The 18,084-nt window shown below is 49.0% G+C and overlaps 1 long non-coding RNA gene across 1 annotated transcript in view; it reads left to right on the top strand.

Annotated features, from left to right (window-relative positions):
* The window catches only part of LOC144144866 (uncharacterized), a 103,715-nt gene extending 86,806 nt beyond the window's left edge, over positions 1–16,909 (top strand). The window contains exon 5 of the long non-coding RNA XR_013317360.1: positions 16,664–16,909. This is a non-coding gene — a long non-coding RNA (uncharacterized LOC144144866). The remainder of the gene's footprint in view (positions 1–16,663) is intronic.
* Positions 16,910–18,084: the final 1,175 nt, after the last annotated feature.

Here is an 18,084-nt window from a genome sequence, read left to right as displayed (position 1 = left end):
ACTAGCGTTTTTTAATATTGCGTAAAGACGCACAATGGCTGTTTCAGTTTTGCATTTCGTTTATTATTTTTCTCGTACGTGTATTGGCTTATATCGCCGTCGATAGATGGTGCTATAGAAAGAACAAGTTTCAGATGGTGCCTATTCTTTTTTAAATTAGTATGATGCGATAGGATTACGTCGACGACCAGGGAGCGTTTTGGCACGGCGTTGCTGTATTTACGGTGAATTCTTATCGACCACTGAATGTCTGCTACCAGAGATGGACCAGCCGCAAGGATTTTTAGGAGTCGTGTCTCAGACGACACAGAGGCCATAAACGCTTGTGTCGCTTCAGATGTTGGCGTGAAACGTTGCGGTTGCCTGGAGTTGGTCAGTTTCAGAGGACGACGACACTCTGAATGCTTCAACGTGCTTATTTGCTAATTTGTTGACCTTATGGAACCATTGTGTGTTAAGTGCAGGGCACTTTAGAGGCTCTACTTTTCGTCCGAGCTGGTTTGCTGTTATGCTGTTCGATGTCAAGCGACTGCCGGAGCCCGACGGCGCAGCGAGAATACGGCCAAAAGTAGATCCCCACGGCGTAATCGTAATTGCGACCCACACAAGTTTCGAAAAACAGGCGTTTATATAGTCATAAGCGTTCAAAACTCGTTCGCCGCTGGCACTTGTTATATATCTCTCTGTGGTTTAGCGCGAAGAAAACTGCAGGTAGATTTGAGGCAAAATATATGTAAATAACTGGCAGCGCCCGCGTTCATTTTTTTTGGGAACGCTAGTCAGGTTGGGTTTCACGATAGTAAGCGAGAAAAACGGCTGCCAGAAACGGCGCCTTCCAAATAGCGCAGCATGGCACCGGCCCGTGTGGAATGAAAGGAAGGTAGAAAAGAACAAAACTCCCAGTGGCGCTTTTACAGGCAGGGGCGCGAGAGCACTGCGAAGCTGGGAAATTTGAATTTTATTGGACATACCTCCGTTCAAGTCACCAAGAAAGGAGTGAGGCACACACGTGAAGAGCGTGATGCATGGTTGTAGGGAGCGGATAACGTCGCCACACCTTATCATTCCGAATCACTGGTCAGCACTTCCGACGGCTTTCAAGTTGAGTGGAAAAGCTTTATTTTTATATCAGAGAGAGAAAGACACAGAGCGACAAAGAGAGGGAGACAAAAAGACAGAGAAACAGAGAGAGAAAGAGAGGTAGAGGAGTGAGAGAGGGAGGAAACACTCTTTTTTTAAGCAACAGTGGGATTTTGGGAAAAGGGGGCAACGGATGTTAGAGAGCTCAAGGTTGGAACCCGAGGCACAAGGCCTGAGGTGCAGCACTTTTCTTTGCCCTCCGCCAGCTCGCACCCATCTTTAAGTAACAGTTCCTGTAAGAGATAGCACTCATATCTCGATATATGTGGAATATGTAATGTTTGAGTAGCCCTCCCTTGAGCACACCATTGGACATTGTTAGGCTCCATGCCAAGGGGATGTTTTCCAGCATTTAGCATAGCTTGTAATCACTCTGATGTTTTCAGTGGATACCTTCGCTGGTATAGATATGTATATACAATTTTGATTTATCCTGGCCAGGGTTGGCTGTTCTTCGGCATTGTGATTTCTTCAGAGGCAGTATACAGGCCTCCTTCATGGCCTTCCTAGTCTTTCTAACCTGAGCAGCCACAGGAAAACAAATCTGCATGATAACCTTATGCCTTTACGAACTTTTTTAGCAAGTCCAAGCCGAAACCTGTTTAGGGGGCTTGAGAGGTACTGGTGTTCCACGATCTTGAGAAGGGGGCACCCTTGGTGGGGGTGACCAAAAGTATTGTAAGTGGCCAGCCAGCCGGTAATCCAAGGCGGCCCCTAAATAGTAAAGCGAAGAGTAGAGAGGTTTCTACAGCTGTGAAGCGCAAGTACCACGCGCCACAAGTGGTGTGTGGTTCACTAGCCTCCCCCCTGCACACCTAATGTGCTCCCTCACCACACACCACTTGTGGCGCGTGGTGAGGGAGCACATTAGGTGTGCAGGGGGGAGGGGAATAATTTAAGAGAAAGCATAGAAAAGGACTGGGGATACTATTGTATTATCATACAACCTAGTCCGGTAGGAGGGAAAGGGGTTTAATGATGAGAATTGGTTCTAATAGTGCAAGGCCGACCAGGGGCAAAGAGCGCCAAAAACATGGTACTACAAGGCAATAGAGATGGCTGGTGTAAAGGGCCAGAGGGTCAGTGTGCATAAGAGATAAGTTGTAAAGAGTTGACGTAGTTTAGAAACGGGAAGGTTCGCTTGTTAGAAATCATGAGAACATGGGCCAGGTGATGAATGTGCATGATGACAGAAAAGGTGTAAAAAGTTGACATCATTAAGAAACTGGAAATTACGCTTGTTAAAAATCATGGGACTATAACTACAAAAGTGCGAGGGGTGCAGAGGAATGTTTTCTCTGTATAATTATGGGAAGTGTTTACGTCATATTGTGTTTGGTGCCTTGCATCGTACTAGTAAGTGAATCACGTATGAGTGTTCCGCACACCTGCTGCACAGGGCTTTTGGAGATCGAGTACGCAGGTGCGAGTGTGTAGATTATCATCACCATCATCTCCAGCCTATTACCACCTACAAGAGGGCAAAAGTCGCTTCCACCAATCTTCAATTATATCAGTCCTGTGCTAACTGCTACCAATTCATCTCGGCAAAACTTATTGATCTCATCTGCCCATCTTACTTTCTGCCGCCCACTGCAACGCTTGCTTTCTTTAGGGATTCCCCTTGTTACCCTTATTCACAAATGGTTTATTGCCTTCGCTTTACATGCCCTGCCCACATCCATTTCTTCTACTTAATTTCTACTAATATATCCTTAACACGCGTTTATTCCCTGACCCACTGGCTTTCTTCTTGTCCCCTAATGTTACACCTATCATCTTCCATTCCATTGCTCGCTGAGTCGTCCTCAATTTAAGTTGAACACCCTTTGTGAGCCTCGAAGATTCTGCCCGGTATGTCAGTACCGGTAGATGCAGCTGTAATACTTTCGTCTTTAGGGTCCATGGTAGGCTGCAATTCATTATCGGAAAAATATCCCGTATGCACTCCACCCCATACTTATCCTTCTAACTATCTCTGCCTCATGGGTGGGATCCGGGGTCACAATTTGGCCTAAGTAGATATATTCGTCTACCACTTCCACTGCCTCGCCACCTATCTCAAACCGCTCTGCTGTCCCGAGGTTATTGATCATTACTTTTATTTTTCTGCATAATAATTTTTAGGCCCATGGTTCTGCTCTGTTTGTTCAGTGTGGAAAGCATGCTTTGCAATTCGTCCCCCGAGTTACTTAGCAAGGCAGCGTCATCAGCAAAGCTGAGGTTACTGAGGTATTCTCCATTAACCCTCACTCCAACCTCTTCCAAATTCAATGTTCTGGATACTTCTTGTAAATATTCTTTGAATAACATTGGAGAGATTGTGTCTCCTTGTCTGGCGCCCTTTCTTATAGGTACTTTAGTGCCCTTCTTATGGAGGATGATGATAGCTTTGGATCCACTGTAAATATCTTCTAGTATTCTTACATAACGATCACTACACCCTAGTTTAGTAAGGCCTGAATGACTGATCAGCTTCCGACCGAGTCAAATGCTTTCTCATAATTTTGTGTGAATGAGTGGTGCAATGTCCCAAGTCTGGTTTTATTACATGTAAGTTTTTATCTATCTGTGCATTCCACTTGCTTTGCCATTTGTTACGAAGGTGTTGTCGGATTTGTGGTTTGAGGTCGCTGTGTGGTATTATTGTTATATCTACTGTGTTTCTGAGTGCAGCAGCAGCAGCCGTGCTTTCAGCAACCTCATCGCGAGCGATCCCAGCGTGTCCTTGAACCCAGCACAAGACCAGAACAACTTTTTAGGCATATATAGTCATGATAGTGTTCAGAGCCATATTGGCAATTCTGTTTTTGCATGGCTTGTGCGATGCCAATGAACCAAAAACGCTAAAGGAATCTGTATATATGATGACCTTTGGAATGTTGTTTTCAAGAATTTGTTGTGACTTGAGTAAGATGCCATATGCTTCAGCTGCATAAATTGTGGTGTGTGTGCTTATGGTTATGGATGCATCAATGTTTGGCCCATGAGCACGGCAAGACACCATGGTTGCAGGTTTTAATCCTTCACTATAATACTCGGGAGATTGATATTTATATTTATTCTGTAGGGACAAAAACTGCTGCACAATTGCATATTGTGGTACCCGGGTTTTATATATTTTCGTAAAAGATCAGTCACAAGCTACTGCTTGAAGCTGCCAGGGGTAAAACGTCAGTAAAAGATAATGAGTAAATGTCTAGAAATGGTATTTTGAAGCCGCAAGCTTCCTGGCTCACTTTAATTAACAACGGCAACGAAACGGAAGGGCGATTTACAAAGAGTGAAGATGTGGATTTATCATTAAAAACATGTTGTAAAAGATGGTTATTCAGCGATGAAATTTTAAAAGCATAGAGCAAGTCCATGTACGTCCGTTGGTCCTCAAGCCACCACTTTTTACATTCAGTATATAGACTTTGGACTGGGCTGGTGCGGAAAGCACCCAATCCAACGCGAAGCCACAAGTGTGGCACAGGATCGAGCATTGTTAAGGCTTTTTTCGCAGCTGACCTATACACGACACTGCCATAGTTCAGCGAGAATCAACCAAGGGAGTACATAGGCACAACAGGAGTTCTTTGTCAGCACCATACGATAGGTGGGAGAGTACCTTAAGGATATACATTGTTTTGAGGCATTTGTGCTTCAGTGGCTTGATTTGAGGAATGAACTTTAGATTTTCATTGAACACAACACCTAAGAACTTGTGCTGCTTGTTCACAGGAATTGAAACACCACTGAGAATAATTTCAGGGACCGGATGGATCTCACGCGTCTTGGAGAACACCACGCAAGAGCTCTTTCCTGGATAGAGCCTAGAACCACTCCTGTCGGCCCAGCGGGAAAGCTTTTTGACATCAAACGCCACTTGACGTTCACAGATTGTCATGTTACATGATTTAAAAGATATCTGGACATCGTCTACATTCATAGAATAGGAGATTCTAGGTGGAAATGCCTTCCCAAGAGAGTTCATTTTAACAATGAAAAGAGTGCAGCTTAACACTCCACCCTGGGGCACCCCCTTTTCTTGAACGTGAACCCTTGAGAACACACTACCAATTTTAACGCGGAAGGTTCGCTCCAATAGCTAACTGACAAGGGATTTTAACATGTTACCCGAGACACCTTGTGACTTGAGGTCACTAAGAATACCTTAACGCCAAGCGGCGTCTTAGGTATTCTCGGTGTCAAAAAATACCGCAAGACAATACTGTTTATGCACAAAGTAATCCTTTATATAACGTTCAAGTGCGACAAGTTCGTCGTACTTGGATCGTCCCGCCCTGAAGCCAGCCTGGCAGCTAACGAGGAGACCATTGTAGACAAGAAAGAAGACTAGCCTTGGGTTTATCATCTTATCGAGAAGCTTCCACAGGCAGATGGACAGGTCAATATGTCGATAGCTAGCGGGAAAGGAAGGGTCCTTCCGCTATGGCAGAAATGCTACAACTGTTACCTCCTTTCAAGACATTGGAATTTGCCCAGAAAGCCATATTTTAATGTGTAAATGTACGAGCGTTTCAAGGGTATCAGCTTGTCAGTGTTGCATCATTGTGTCTGTTATATCTGCGCTGGAGGGGAAGGCTTACAAGCACTGAGAGCCATCTTAAGCTCATGAATCGGAAACGTGGATTTGTAAGAAGCGTTAGATTTCTTTTTGTCAAGTAGTGGCTTCTATTCGCAAGACATTTTGTGTGAATGATGAACGTGTTTGTGTAGCATGCAGAGCTGGACACGTGCTGGAAGTTTTGTTCAAGCGTGTTAGCCTGATCTCTGAGTGTGTCCCCAGTCGTACTCACGAGGCTCTCTGTATGTCGCCATTTTAGTTTTCTTATTCGGGGCCATACTTTCGTGTGTCTGTTTATCAATTTATTGTTGTTATAAAGGAGGGTGAATTTTATGTTTTGCCGCAAGTCACTCACACTTTCCAAAAGCCTTGGCCCTTTTGAAGAAAATAAAGTTATCCGACATGGGGTACCGGCAAAAGACACCACACGCCTTTTTTTGGGCTTCCCGTACTCGCCTGCAGTCTTCGTTCCACCAGGGCCTCGTTTGGTTGCACAAGGCACCGGAGGCCTGACTGATGGATTTCGCGCGGCGTCGAGGATGTGCACCGTGAACAGTTGGGTCACCTCTTTTACGTGTAGGTGTTTTATGGACGTCTAGTGTAGGTTAGTTCTTTCTGTAAATGTAATCCAGTTCGCTGTTTCTTCACTGAACATTATATGAGAGGGGAAGTGTTTTTGCCTTTGCCTGTGTATGTCGATTTGGTGTAGACGGGGTCACTACTATATAGGTTTCGGTCCACATACCACTCAAGAAATTACCTGCAAAGCCAATAGCCAAGTCAAGATGTGAATAAGTGTTTGTCCTAGGTTTTAATATGTAGCTTGGTTTGTTAAAAACGCCTGCTCCCGATGATAGGAATTTTTCAATTAGGTTGCCTCGGGCATCTCTGCGGGAAGATCCCCACAGTGAATTATATGCATACAGATCGCCTAAGACTACGTATGGTTTGGGTAGTTGATTTATCAGGGCCTGAAAATCATAGTTCGATAGTTGTTAATCAGGAGGAATGTTACCATTATTAACCTATTATCAAATATTTTTCGAATCGCGACAGGTTCCAGCATGGTGTTTAGTTGGTTAGTGTAACACGCTGAGTGTTTTGGGCCACTATGGCCACACCACCTAAATAAGTGAAACTGTGCCTGTCTTTTCGGAATATTATGTAGCTATTCAATAAGTTAGTATTTTTACTATTTGGTGTGTTTCCAGAGGACACATGTGACTTGGCTGATGTAAATGATGTACTTCGTGCACATCATCTACATTGTTTATAAGGCCTGTACAGTTCCATTGAATGGTGTTTTCTGTTGTAATATTTACATTTAAGATTTACTAGAGTGCGTGTGTGTGTTTGGTTATGGCTTCGTTGATTTTATTCTGAGTTTGGCCTTTTTGGCCTTTCTGGTGGCTTGGACGTCGGAGGCCGCTACTTGCACTGAATTGCAGGCAGTAATGGCCCGACTTTCATCTCCTCGTCAGATGTCAAAGGGGTGCCCGACGGATTGGCCCCTTTGACTTGGCATCCTTTCTGGTTCCCTTTAATTGAGCCGCCACCTCTTAGGGCGCCAGGAACGCCACAGGTGGAACGGGCGCTGCGGTGGTGGTAAGATCCAATGCGGGGCCATTAGTGTCCATCCCCTCGGCACTCTCCAATGCACTGGAGGACGGGGAAGCAGGTACGGGAGCGGCATCGGTCCCAACGGAGATGGTTCGCACCACAACCACTGCTGTCTCAGCACACACTGTGGTGACGGGTAGGGCTGCCTGAGACAAACCACGAGGGGTGCGGTGGCTGCGGGACAACAAAGTCCGGCTCACGGTACTGAGTCCCAGCTGATACCAGACGCCACTCCGCCCACCCACCGGCGAGCTGCGTCGCCGTACCTTCCTAATGGGAAAGAGGCAAAACTCTTCCTCGCTTCTGTCACTTTTATGTTGATTCCTTTTTTGTTAAAGTTGTAATTTCGCTGATTTATTGGAGTATGCCGCGCGTGGTCCTCCGCAGTTAGCACAGGTGAGGGTAGCACAGTTTTATTTGTCAGTGGGGTGGTCCTGTGTGGCGCGTTTGCCACAGATTTTGCCAAGGCAGGAGTTTGTACCATGTCTGTACCACTGGCATTTAAAACAGCGCCGCGGGTTGGGGATGTAAGGACAGATGGAGCACCGGATAAATATACATATGTTGTGGATCCTGCAGACATATGTTGTGGAAATGTCAATCGGACAAAGCTCAGTATGATATGCTACGTCAGAATTTCCTTATCGTCGCTGCGGACATTGATGCGTCGCACGGCCGTGACACCCTGATCCTTCAAGCCCTCCTGGAGGTCTGCATCTGTTTCTTTCAGCAGATCTGGCTCATGGATCACACCCTGGGAGCTTTCGGGGCTCCAGTAGGGTGTGAACCTTATGTCCAGATATCCCATTCGAGTTTACTTCGAATGTTTACCTCCGCAAGGACCTCACCAGTCCTTTGTGTTTTAGCCTTGTGACATGTTCCAATTATGCCTTCAAGATATTCAGCAATCAAGAAAACTGATGTCGCTGCAAGAGAACGGCCTGTATCACGAGATTCCATGCGAAAGACATCGACAGTAATTTTCCGGTTGAGAAAAGCTTATTGTTGGCAGTTGAAGAAAAGATACACCTGTGCGACGCTCATAACGTTTGAACAGGATTTAGAAAATGCCATATAATATACTAGAAAGCAGGCAACGGGGGGCGCTTTCTCCGTCAGCCTTAGCCTGATGACTGAAGAGGTCCCGGAGCTCGCTGCCTGGTAAACAGACAGGGAGCCGATCCGCCTGAGGTTTACCTGGGCTCCGACAGCCACCGTTTGTGGTTTCTTACCATTCACCTTTAAACACGTCACCACGGTAGGTGACAGCTTTTGTTGGGGGGCTCGCAGACCGTAGTGTCGCCAATACCGTTATCAAGATTGTTCAAGGTGCCCCGTATGAATGACATTGGTTTTCAAAGGACAAGAAGAGGAAAAACGGTTGAATGAAGAGGAGAGAGAAGGAGGAGCGTGGGGGACAGTCCACGTTGTGGTCGTTTTGTCCGTGGGGCGACGGCTGCAGGTGCTCCCCTAATTCGGACAGGAAAAGGAAGTTTACTAGCTACTTGCATACATGCAGCGAATGGCGTCCGGTCCCGTGGGGAACACGAACTCTTCCAGGTCCAGGATGTGGATAGGTACACCGATTTACTTGAGTTCGGCCCGGAGTTCACCCTTCGTGGCTTTATGCGGGCGGGCCGACGTCCCAGTATGCTTGTGCACCTGGCTGACGAACAGCACCCTTCATCAGGGCATCTGCAAACTTGTTGCCCATGATGCACATATTCGATGCAGCCAGTGAAACCGCTGTGGACATCTCTGGAATCAACCGCATGCAGCTCGGCCATCAGCAATGACTCGACGTAGCCGCTGGAACTGTGTGGATGGTCGGTGGCATGAAGACGCCGGAGGGTGGGGCGTGAGTCCATCAGTATGATGGCCCTCCGGATCTCTTCCAGTGCTCTAGGAGAATAACCGCGGCCAAGTGGAGCCCAGCCAGCTCTGCGTCAGTGGATGAGGCCGGAATGGGCAGCCTGACTCCTGGCTGGAGCAGAGTTCAAGGGCTGCGCAAGAGGTTCCGGCTCGGCCCATCGAATGTTGCACGGACCCATTTGTGTGCACCTGCAGTATTCCACCTGCATGCTCCTGCAGCAGGTTGGCCGCCTCATGGTGGATGGCCTGGAGCAGAGTGAACATGTTGCTGTGAAACCTGGCAATGTGGTGGCGATGCGCAGAGCCTGGGGGTGGTGGCTCTTGGCGGGGTCGCTGGGACAGCACGATGTGGCTCTCGCGGGAACACGCATATCCAAGAATTGGGCTGGCTGCGGTAGCGCTGAAGAAGCGGCACCCCGTGTGGAGTGCCCAGCAGGCGGTGTATGTTGTGAAACCCAACATGCAAAGCCCGCAGGAGCCTGGCTCTGTGCACGTGGCCAACACCAGAGATGGGCTTGAAATGCCCAGGCAAAGGCGGGCTGCCCGCCGCTGATCTACCTGCAGCTCTTCCTACCGGCGTGGCTTGAGTTGCACCAGCGGCATAGCATGGCGAATGGAGGAGGACGCCATTTTGCGGAACACCCGCAAGGCCACGTTGTATGTGCAGCCTTGGCCTTGCGCAAGCAACCTCCGCACCCCTGCCTAACCATCGTTGTGGGTTGCCGGAGCACTCTCACCGCAGATAGCCAGGACAACTGGTGGTCGACTAGGAGCCACAAATATGATGTGAAAACAGCGCGGTAGGACGACATAGACGACGAAAGAAACCAGACAGGACGAGTGGTGTCGCTCGTCCTGTCTGACAGATACTTGGCGCTAGTGCACCCCGGAAAACAATGGCCGTTGAAGGTGAGCGGCAGTGTCACCTTCCGCGCCCTGTAGCCCCTTCGGTGGAAGAGCATGGCCTGCGTTTTCGACTCGGACTGCTGCCGGCTTGTCAGGAAGGCGGCGACTATCCACCACACTCTCTAAAGAGGAGTCTCGTTGGTCTTCACCTTCAGCCTTAACCTTGGACAGGAGTCTCCCTTGTCTGTGAGCCCAGATGGCAATGTCGTCGGCATAGACTGCTACCCCAACTGGAAGTGCAAGCCCAACTAGACTGCAATCTGGAACTGGAGCCAAGGCCAGGTTCAGCAGGAATGGGCTGAGCACACTCCACTGGGGAACCTCAGAGCTAATGTCCCGTGGGATCCAGGTTGTTGAACCAACTTCGACTTGAGGAGTCTGGTTGGGCGTGAACAACGGCACGTTGACTCCGGAGGTGTCACAGAGGGCCCAGGCATTCTGCGGCATCAAGAGCGGCCGTATGGGGGACGCAGTCGAAGGCCGACTTCATTTCCAGCAAGGGAAGATCTTCTCTTTGTCATGGCGCGCCTGCTCCAGCATAAACACCCCGTCCCCCAGGAAGTCAGCCGTGCTACGCTGGAGCCTGAAGCCGCTTTCCTGAAGCGAGAAGACGCCACGTCGATTATCTAAACGCTGGAGCAAAGCCAGGGCCATGCTCTCGATCAGCTTCTCCGCTTCGGACGTCAAGGAAACCACCCGGTACAATGCACGCTCATGGGTGGGCTATTCACCTTCGGCTTCGGCCTGACAAGTGCCACCCGCCAAAAAGGTGGAAAGCTGCCTTCCCTCACAGCCGGATGGCGAGCTACAGAAGCTGCTCTAGCTGGGTGACTACCAGGCTCCTTAGCATCTAGTACGTCATTCGTAATAATTACGGGCGCTCCGCTGCTTCAAGCATTGATGCAGGGTGGCTCGTAGCTTCCGGAGTGTGATGTCACCACTGCAAATGGCCACCGCTTACAGACTTTGGGGAAGGGGGCACCGCCCATACAAGCAGCTCAGCAGCAGTGGCAAGTGGGCCCGGGGTGATCTGTTCAGCTAGCGGCTCTGCCAGGGCCTCTACGGTGATGTCGCAGATGCTCAAGGAGATGTCGGAGGCCAGCAGGTTGTGCCGGCTAGTGGTGGCGGGCTGGAGCAAGGCTCGGAAGAATCTACATGTCATGGCCGGATCTTTGCGGGAGCCCATGGAGAGCAGAGCGAGTCGTACCTCTGCCTCCACCGCTGATTGGCTTTCCTCCTGCAGTGCGCGTCCACCTGCCGTTACGCCTTCCAGTCTTCCGTGCGCCTGCTCCAGGTGGCCTGCCTCTGCTGCTGGTTGCGCCTGATTGGGAGTCTCAGGAGCACCAGGTATGGCAGCGCCGTTCAGTGAGGTACCTCCATTCTTACCGTGGCCTTAATTGCGCTCCGCACGACAGCTGCCGAGAAGTCAACCTGTGAATCCTCCAGAAACTTTGCCATCTCCTTGCGGTAGTTGGACTAGTTGGTGACGCCATAGACCCTGATGTGTTGTCGCTTGCGGTCGCTCCAGAAGGGTGACGAGTATAGGGTTGTGGTCCGACCCCCAGGTGCTTGTGGCGATTTTCCATGTGTATGTACACTACTGGACACCAGTGTAACGTCAATATGGGACAGCTCAGTCGTGCCCGTGGAACCAGGGCAGAAGAAGGTGGTCTGCCTCTCTTGGTCACGAGCAGCCCGCAGGTAGTGGAATCGTCCAGCAGCTATCATGTCCTGGAAGGGGGTGCGGGGCGGCATGGGGCTGGTTTGTGCGCGGTAAACGCCCCAGCCAAGACAACGTGTGATCCGAGATGGGTCCATAGCTGCCCCACAGCTGTGCCATTCCAGGGCCTCGTTGGGCGGACGTAGATGCTGGCCACAGTGGTGTCCATGAATCCGTTGCGCACCATAAGAGCGGAGCATTCCATGGAGCCTTCCACGACCGAGGCCAGATCGACAGGAGAACTGTTGAGCACAGACCAACTACCTGGGACTTGCCTGTTGGATGGTTGACGTGTTGGCACGGCTGGCTGGTGCATGGGCGAAGGGTACAACTGCTGGTGCTGGCGTGGCACACGTACCCCGCCAAGGGCAGGGAGCTACCACCGACATTGGCCTACTGCAGCTCCAGCACGTCAAAGTGCTGGAGCTGCAGGAGCTGTTCTGCCAGTTCCTCGTGGCGCGGCCCCTAGTTGTTGCAGTTCTGCTGAAGAATGCGTGGTCACTGGCCTGTCCTTCGGGATCTGCTAGCCTTGATGGGGAGGAGGTGGATGGTGTGTGCTACGGCAACAGCGGCTGCCAGGCGTGTGGGGTCCTCAGCAGGCAGGCGGCGAACCATGCTGTGCCGCGGGATCAGCAGGGTGGGCACCAACTAGTCCTAACTGGTTGTGGATGAGGCCACGGGCAGCTGCTCTACCGCGGGCTGCACGGGTGGCTTAACATTTGGGCGCCTGGCTGGTTTGTGTGGCTGCTGATGGTGTCTGGTTAGTTGCGGGTTCTGATGCTTGTGTCCCTCGGTGGCTAAAGGCTGCTGCACCTGGTGGGTGGCCAGCTGCTGGCTGGCCTGGCTGTACTGATGCTGCTAACGTTTTCTGCCCCTGACCCCCCCCCCCCCCTTTGCTTATGGCTGTGTTCAAGCATCTGCGGTCTGAACAGGGTTGTCGGCCATGCCGCATGCAGTGTGCAAGTTGGTACCGCCTGGAGAGAGTGACAGGCTGCTTTAGAAACAAACAAAGGTGTGCATGCTGTGTTGGAGGCCACAACGCGCAGCAATTCAACGCTCACCAACCCAGTTACCGACCACCACTGGCCTCTATTTCAGCACGAACGAAAGGTGGCTCATCCACGGCACGCGTACCGCACCCACTACCCCGAGCTGAGACCGCGGCGTTGGTCCGGACTGAACAGCCACCAGCTACGCGGAGATGGCTAGGCGACGCAATAGCTCTGCGTGGAGCTCTGACTGGTGGGGTTATTGGGGGAAGAGGGTACAGCAAAGCGTTATTCACCTGCTTCTGTGCTTCAAGGTTTTAGGTGTACGCGCGTGGTATTAGCAGGAATAAATCCACTGTAAAGTAGGGCATAACAGCTGTGCTGTAAAGACTCTGAACGGTTGAACTTTCTCATATATTTGAACTTTTTGCTCCTCTGCGCGCATGCTTTCAGGTATTCTACTTACAGAAAACCTTTATGGCAGCTATGAGCGAAGCACCATTGGTTATTGCCTTGGTCAGTAATGTTTACCTAGTTCAGGCCACCGCAAGGACTCATAACCAGGCTTTCCCACAGGGAACTGTTTCTTTGCGCCCTGGCTTTCCTTGCTTCCTATTTAAAGGGACACTGAAGTGATATGTAAACATTGCGGGATTACTAGCGCAAATTGTAGTCCGGAGTCCCCAGGCCATGTTTCGACCACTCTAGGCGCGTTTACGCGATTTTATTTAGTAGAAAAACTAATTCGAAAACGCTGTCCTCCTCTCTTTACGCTCGCCTATTTTCTGTGGCGTTTTCGTGTGACGTCAGGAGGGGATGAGCTGGCAATTGGCTGCGCCACGGCTGCGCTACTGCACGGCTCCCCGGCCGACAGAGTCAGTCGGCCCAGCGTTTCGTCCGCCGGCCGCCGGCGTGTCGTCGCAATCAAGGAGGTTAAAAAAAAAATTGCTTGGTCGCAATTCGTTCGCTTAGTTGAAACGAAGCCAGGACACGTTTGTGAATGGAAGAATGTGCCTTTCTTTACTTGGTTTGTTTGTACACTGTATCTAGCTCCAAGTCAAGGTCGCTACACACAAGCGCTGCACATGCGACGCTTCGCTGACTGGTACGCCAGTAGGAAAATATAAGGCCTCTTGAAGGCGGGAGAAGAGTCAGCGAAGTCAATATAGGTACTAAGCAAATAAAATCAACTGATATTTTTACCGTACAGCGTAAAACTAGGGCGCGGGAAGCACTTTTTTGCGCTGGGCGAACAAGCACAGCGGTCAGCAGCACGACTACGCATCTGCGAACGCTTTTCCGTCTACGAAATGCAATTGCTAGACGTGAGCTACTGTGGAAACTCGGGAGACGCTTACTGCACGAGCGCAGTACAACAAATAGTCACCTAAGCGGCTTGAAATGCCAAAATAAATAAAAGTGTAAACCGGTTGTACAATATATACCCTATATTAGCAAGGCTTTGCCGTCCCGCTCCGTGGCCTAGCGGTCTGGGGCGCTGGGATTTCCCCGCAAATGTTTTGCGACTCATGGGTTCGAATCCCCGCGGGTACGTGTTTTTTTTTTGTAGGTTAACTTTTTTGTTTTCCGCCGATGTTTTCTATATTGAGTTCACCTTTTTTTGGGCCGCAACGTTAATGGCTACACGAACTAGTCCACAAAACGCGCGCAGGCTGGCACTGGCGCGCTAGCGAGTTCTCGTTGGCGTGCTGTTGCCATAAGCACCGACTGCTTGCAGGCAGTGGGCACAGGCCAGAATGAACAGACCCTTGGCCTGGTGCGAACACGCTTTTTACGATACATGCATGAGGGAGGCAAGCTCCAAATATGGGGGAAAAGTGCATGACATTTGGGCGTCTGCGGGTACGCGGAGGGCGTTCATGCACTGCGTAGGTCTCGGCTAGTGAATGCTACGACTACAAGCCGTCCTGGGAGGCTTATCTTGTGCATTTTACAGCCGACAACATGGCAGAAGCGCGGTACGATGATTACTGAGATATTGAGAATGCCCATCCAACAAAGCCATCGGTTATGTTTTACAGAACCGAAACCGAAACCGAAACTTGTGTGATTGCTAACCTTGGGCATCGTCCAATCACGGCGCCCCTCCTCTCAACGTCACAGCCTTAGTTGGTGCGGCCGCCGCAAACCGCGCATGGTAGTTTTTCTTCTTTCGCGCTTTGTAAAATAATTACCGATTTGTCAACCGGATAAACGATGAAAAGTGTGCTAATTTGAGCCAGTCTACGCAGTGCAAGCAAAAACGGGAGCTTGACAAATTCACTTCAGTGTCCCTTTAAACATTTTGTACAAGGGACATCTTTTAAGAATTAGTTGCACTTGGCTAGGCTGTTCTCAGGTTCGCATTGGACCATCTGGCATTGGACGTATTGGACCTGGGCCCCGTTTTAACAGCATCTTTGCGCTAAATAATTTGTTTGTAGGGTGTGTTTCTTTCATATCTGACTAATTTATGTCCTTCAAAGAAGCGTCCATGCACGCGAGCGTTCTAAATTGTTGTAGGTCAAGAAAACAATGCTCCCGTGTGTTTTTGACTAGTGGAAAGTGGCATTTGACTCGCCAAACAGTGTGGTCTTTGTATGGCGATGTTCCTGTTTACTATTTCAGTTAGTACTGTACTCCGTCCGCCGCTCATTTGCAACTTGTGTGCAGTATTTCCCTTGGAGTCTTTTTTACGCCTCTGCCTCAAGTTTGCTTTACATTTTCGCTTCTTGCTTCACTTCACCTTTTTCGTAAATATGAAAGGTTCGTTTTTCTGTGTTTGTGGCTACATTTCTCTGTAAAAAAGGAATGCGTTATAAGCCAGCTCCAACTTGACAGAGACAATTTTGGCGTATATTTTGTTTGAAACAAAACTCCAACAGAAGTCAGCGTGTCGGAAATTTTTATTTCCTTCATAGCAGCCAATTTCTGTTTTTTGACAGCCACTCGCTCCTACACTACACTGATAGCTATTATTGCCCACATCCGTATTTCACAAGACAGGCGCCATTACTTCCTTTACAGAAAGGGAACGTGCGATTTTTTTCAACAACGCCTTATTTGCGAACTTTCAAAAAACCACTGAAATAAATACACCAGCTGCTTCCTTTGTGTTCCTCATTAACGGTTGTTTAGCCATCCCGTTTTATATTTGAATAAAACAGGTCATGAACTTGCTCGAGACACTTAAACGGCAATCCTTCCCCAGGAAGCAGGATAACTTCTCGAAAACTTCAGTACCCCGCTTCTTCTTCGGACTTCTTGCACCATCTCCATTGCTCACACACCTCGAAGCCACTCCATTCGTCAAGCGCAAACTGTCTGCCAGGCGATCTTCCCACCATCGCATAATAAACTGGCCAGCTGTCCTATACTGTAAAATACCTGGCGATTGCCGTGACATTTAGGCACCTTTTGGGTGCGCCCACGTTGCACTCATTTGCCACAATACCTCTCCCGTGACACTTAATCCTGATATTCCCTAATCCTGGGGGAGCTAGGTGACTGTGTCAGCCAAACTCAAAGCTGGGCTGCGGCTATTTCAACAACCAGTGGTAAACGTAGCTTCACTGCAAGCCGGATAGCCGCCCTCAGAACTGGCTCTCAGTGGTGCACCTTTAAAGAGAGCAACCATGGCCATCTCATGATCAGAATAACAATGATCATAAACATTAGCTCTCGCGAATATCGTTACAGAAGTTAGTTGGAGCTTCGGAAGACACGAATCGGTCATTACCGCTACTAGTTGGGAAATACCTATTTACTGGCAACATATTTCGTCAACACAATTTAGTCTGTTTTTAGAACATCCGTGGTTTAAGGATTCTATTTCTTTTTCAGGTGAACGAAACAATAAAATGGACCGACTACAACGAAAAATTGCAGAAGGCAAATCCTACGCTCGCACAAAATTTTTCTTGTGATGTCGGGGAGTGCCGAAACGGCACTTGCATCCCAATATACTGCAACGTAACTTGCACGGAAGTTCGATCCACAACTACAACCACTGCGCCTCAAACAGATATTTGCTGAGTACATGAGACATCGCTAATCTGATGTTAATAAAAGTCAGCATACAAATCTCAACGTAACATGGTTCACAGTGTCCAGCCTAAACTCCGGAATGCTCAGTAGAACATCAAAAGTTTATTCCTAGCTGTCGTTTGTTTCCAAATGTGAACGCATGCAATATATTTATGTGGGTGATGGCTTCCTAATGTATTAGGTTCCTAAGACCAGCCCTTCTTTCCACATCATTTTTGAAATTACCTGTTCGCCAACTAGAAGTAATGAAATTGCGAAATTTTTGTGCAGTTGTACAGCAATATGTCCTAAGGGTTACCATTCGGAGCAACCGAAACATATGTAGTTAGGAATGCTGAAATTAAATTCATTTCTCCAGTACTACAGACTACGACTCCTTATATTATTATAGAGGCTGCGTTAAGAATACCGTGTTAAATTTTGTTCCATGGTACTGGGCGCATAGTTATTTCATCAGTCATGTGATAGGCTGCAATAAAACTCGTAATACCTCTTAAAAGGGCACGTAAAGTGCTATTGAAAATTTCACAGGAATATAATGACAGCCGAGGATTCTGGTTAGCGCCTCTTACATGGTGCACTGCCTCCAGGGCGCGGCGGCCTTTTTTCTCGTTGGGGCGAAAAGCGAAAACCCGTGCGTTCGACGTTTCAGCGCACATTGAAAATCCCCAGGTGATCAAAATGATTCCAGAGTCTTCCACTAGAGTGCAACTCATCACCTGTGTAGCGTCGGTGCGTCAAACCCCACAATCAACATGAAGCACTGCCAAAACATATTTTCACCACTGCTATTTTAATGCAATGAATCCATAGTCCCGCTATGTGCTATGAACGCCGGCAAATACACTAGAATCGTTAGGTGCAGTTTTTTATGGCCCCCGGCGAATACACGAGAATCATTAGGTACATTTTCCTTGTAGTGCACAGGGGAGAGAGAGAGAGAGGGAGATATATATATATATATATATAATAAACATGTTTATTGTTTCTTAGTAAAGAGTCTTTAGGGTGGCCTCATCATTCCGTGAGTCCATTAGCACGGGCCGCGTCTTCTGCCCTCTCCACCAACTTGCGCTGGACGTCGAGGGAAGAGCTGGCCAAGGCGCTCTCCCAATGCTCATAAGTGTGGAAGGGATGGGCCGGGTCAAGTGGGCTTTGTGTACAGCCGCCGACCTTAAGATAAAGTGTTCCAAACTCCCCGCAGAAGCGGCACAAAC

Source organism: Haemaphysalis longicornis, unplaced genomic scaffold, assembly GCF_048455015.1.
Source record: "Haemaphysalis longicornis isolate Haplotype H1 unplaced genomic scaffold, Haemaphysalis longicornis Haplotype H1 scaffold_7, whole genome shotgun sequence".
In the NCBI taxonomy this organism is placed as follows: domain Eukaryota; kingdom Metazoa; phylum Arthropoda; class Arachnida; order Ixodida; family Ixodidae; genus Haemaphysalis; species Haemaphysalis longicornis.
The sequence above is the reverse complement of the archived record's forward strand: the minus strand, read 5'-3'. Positions and strand labels throughout refer to the sequence as shown.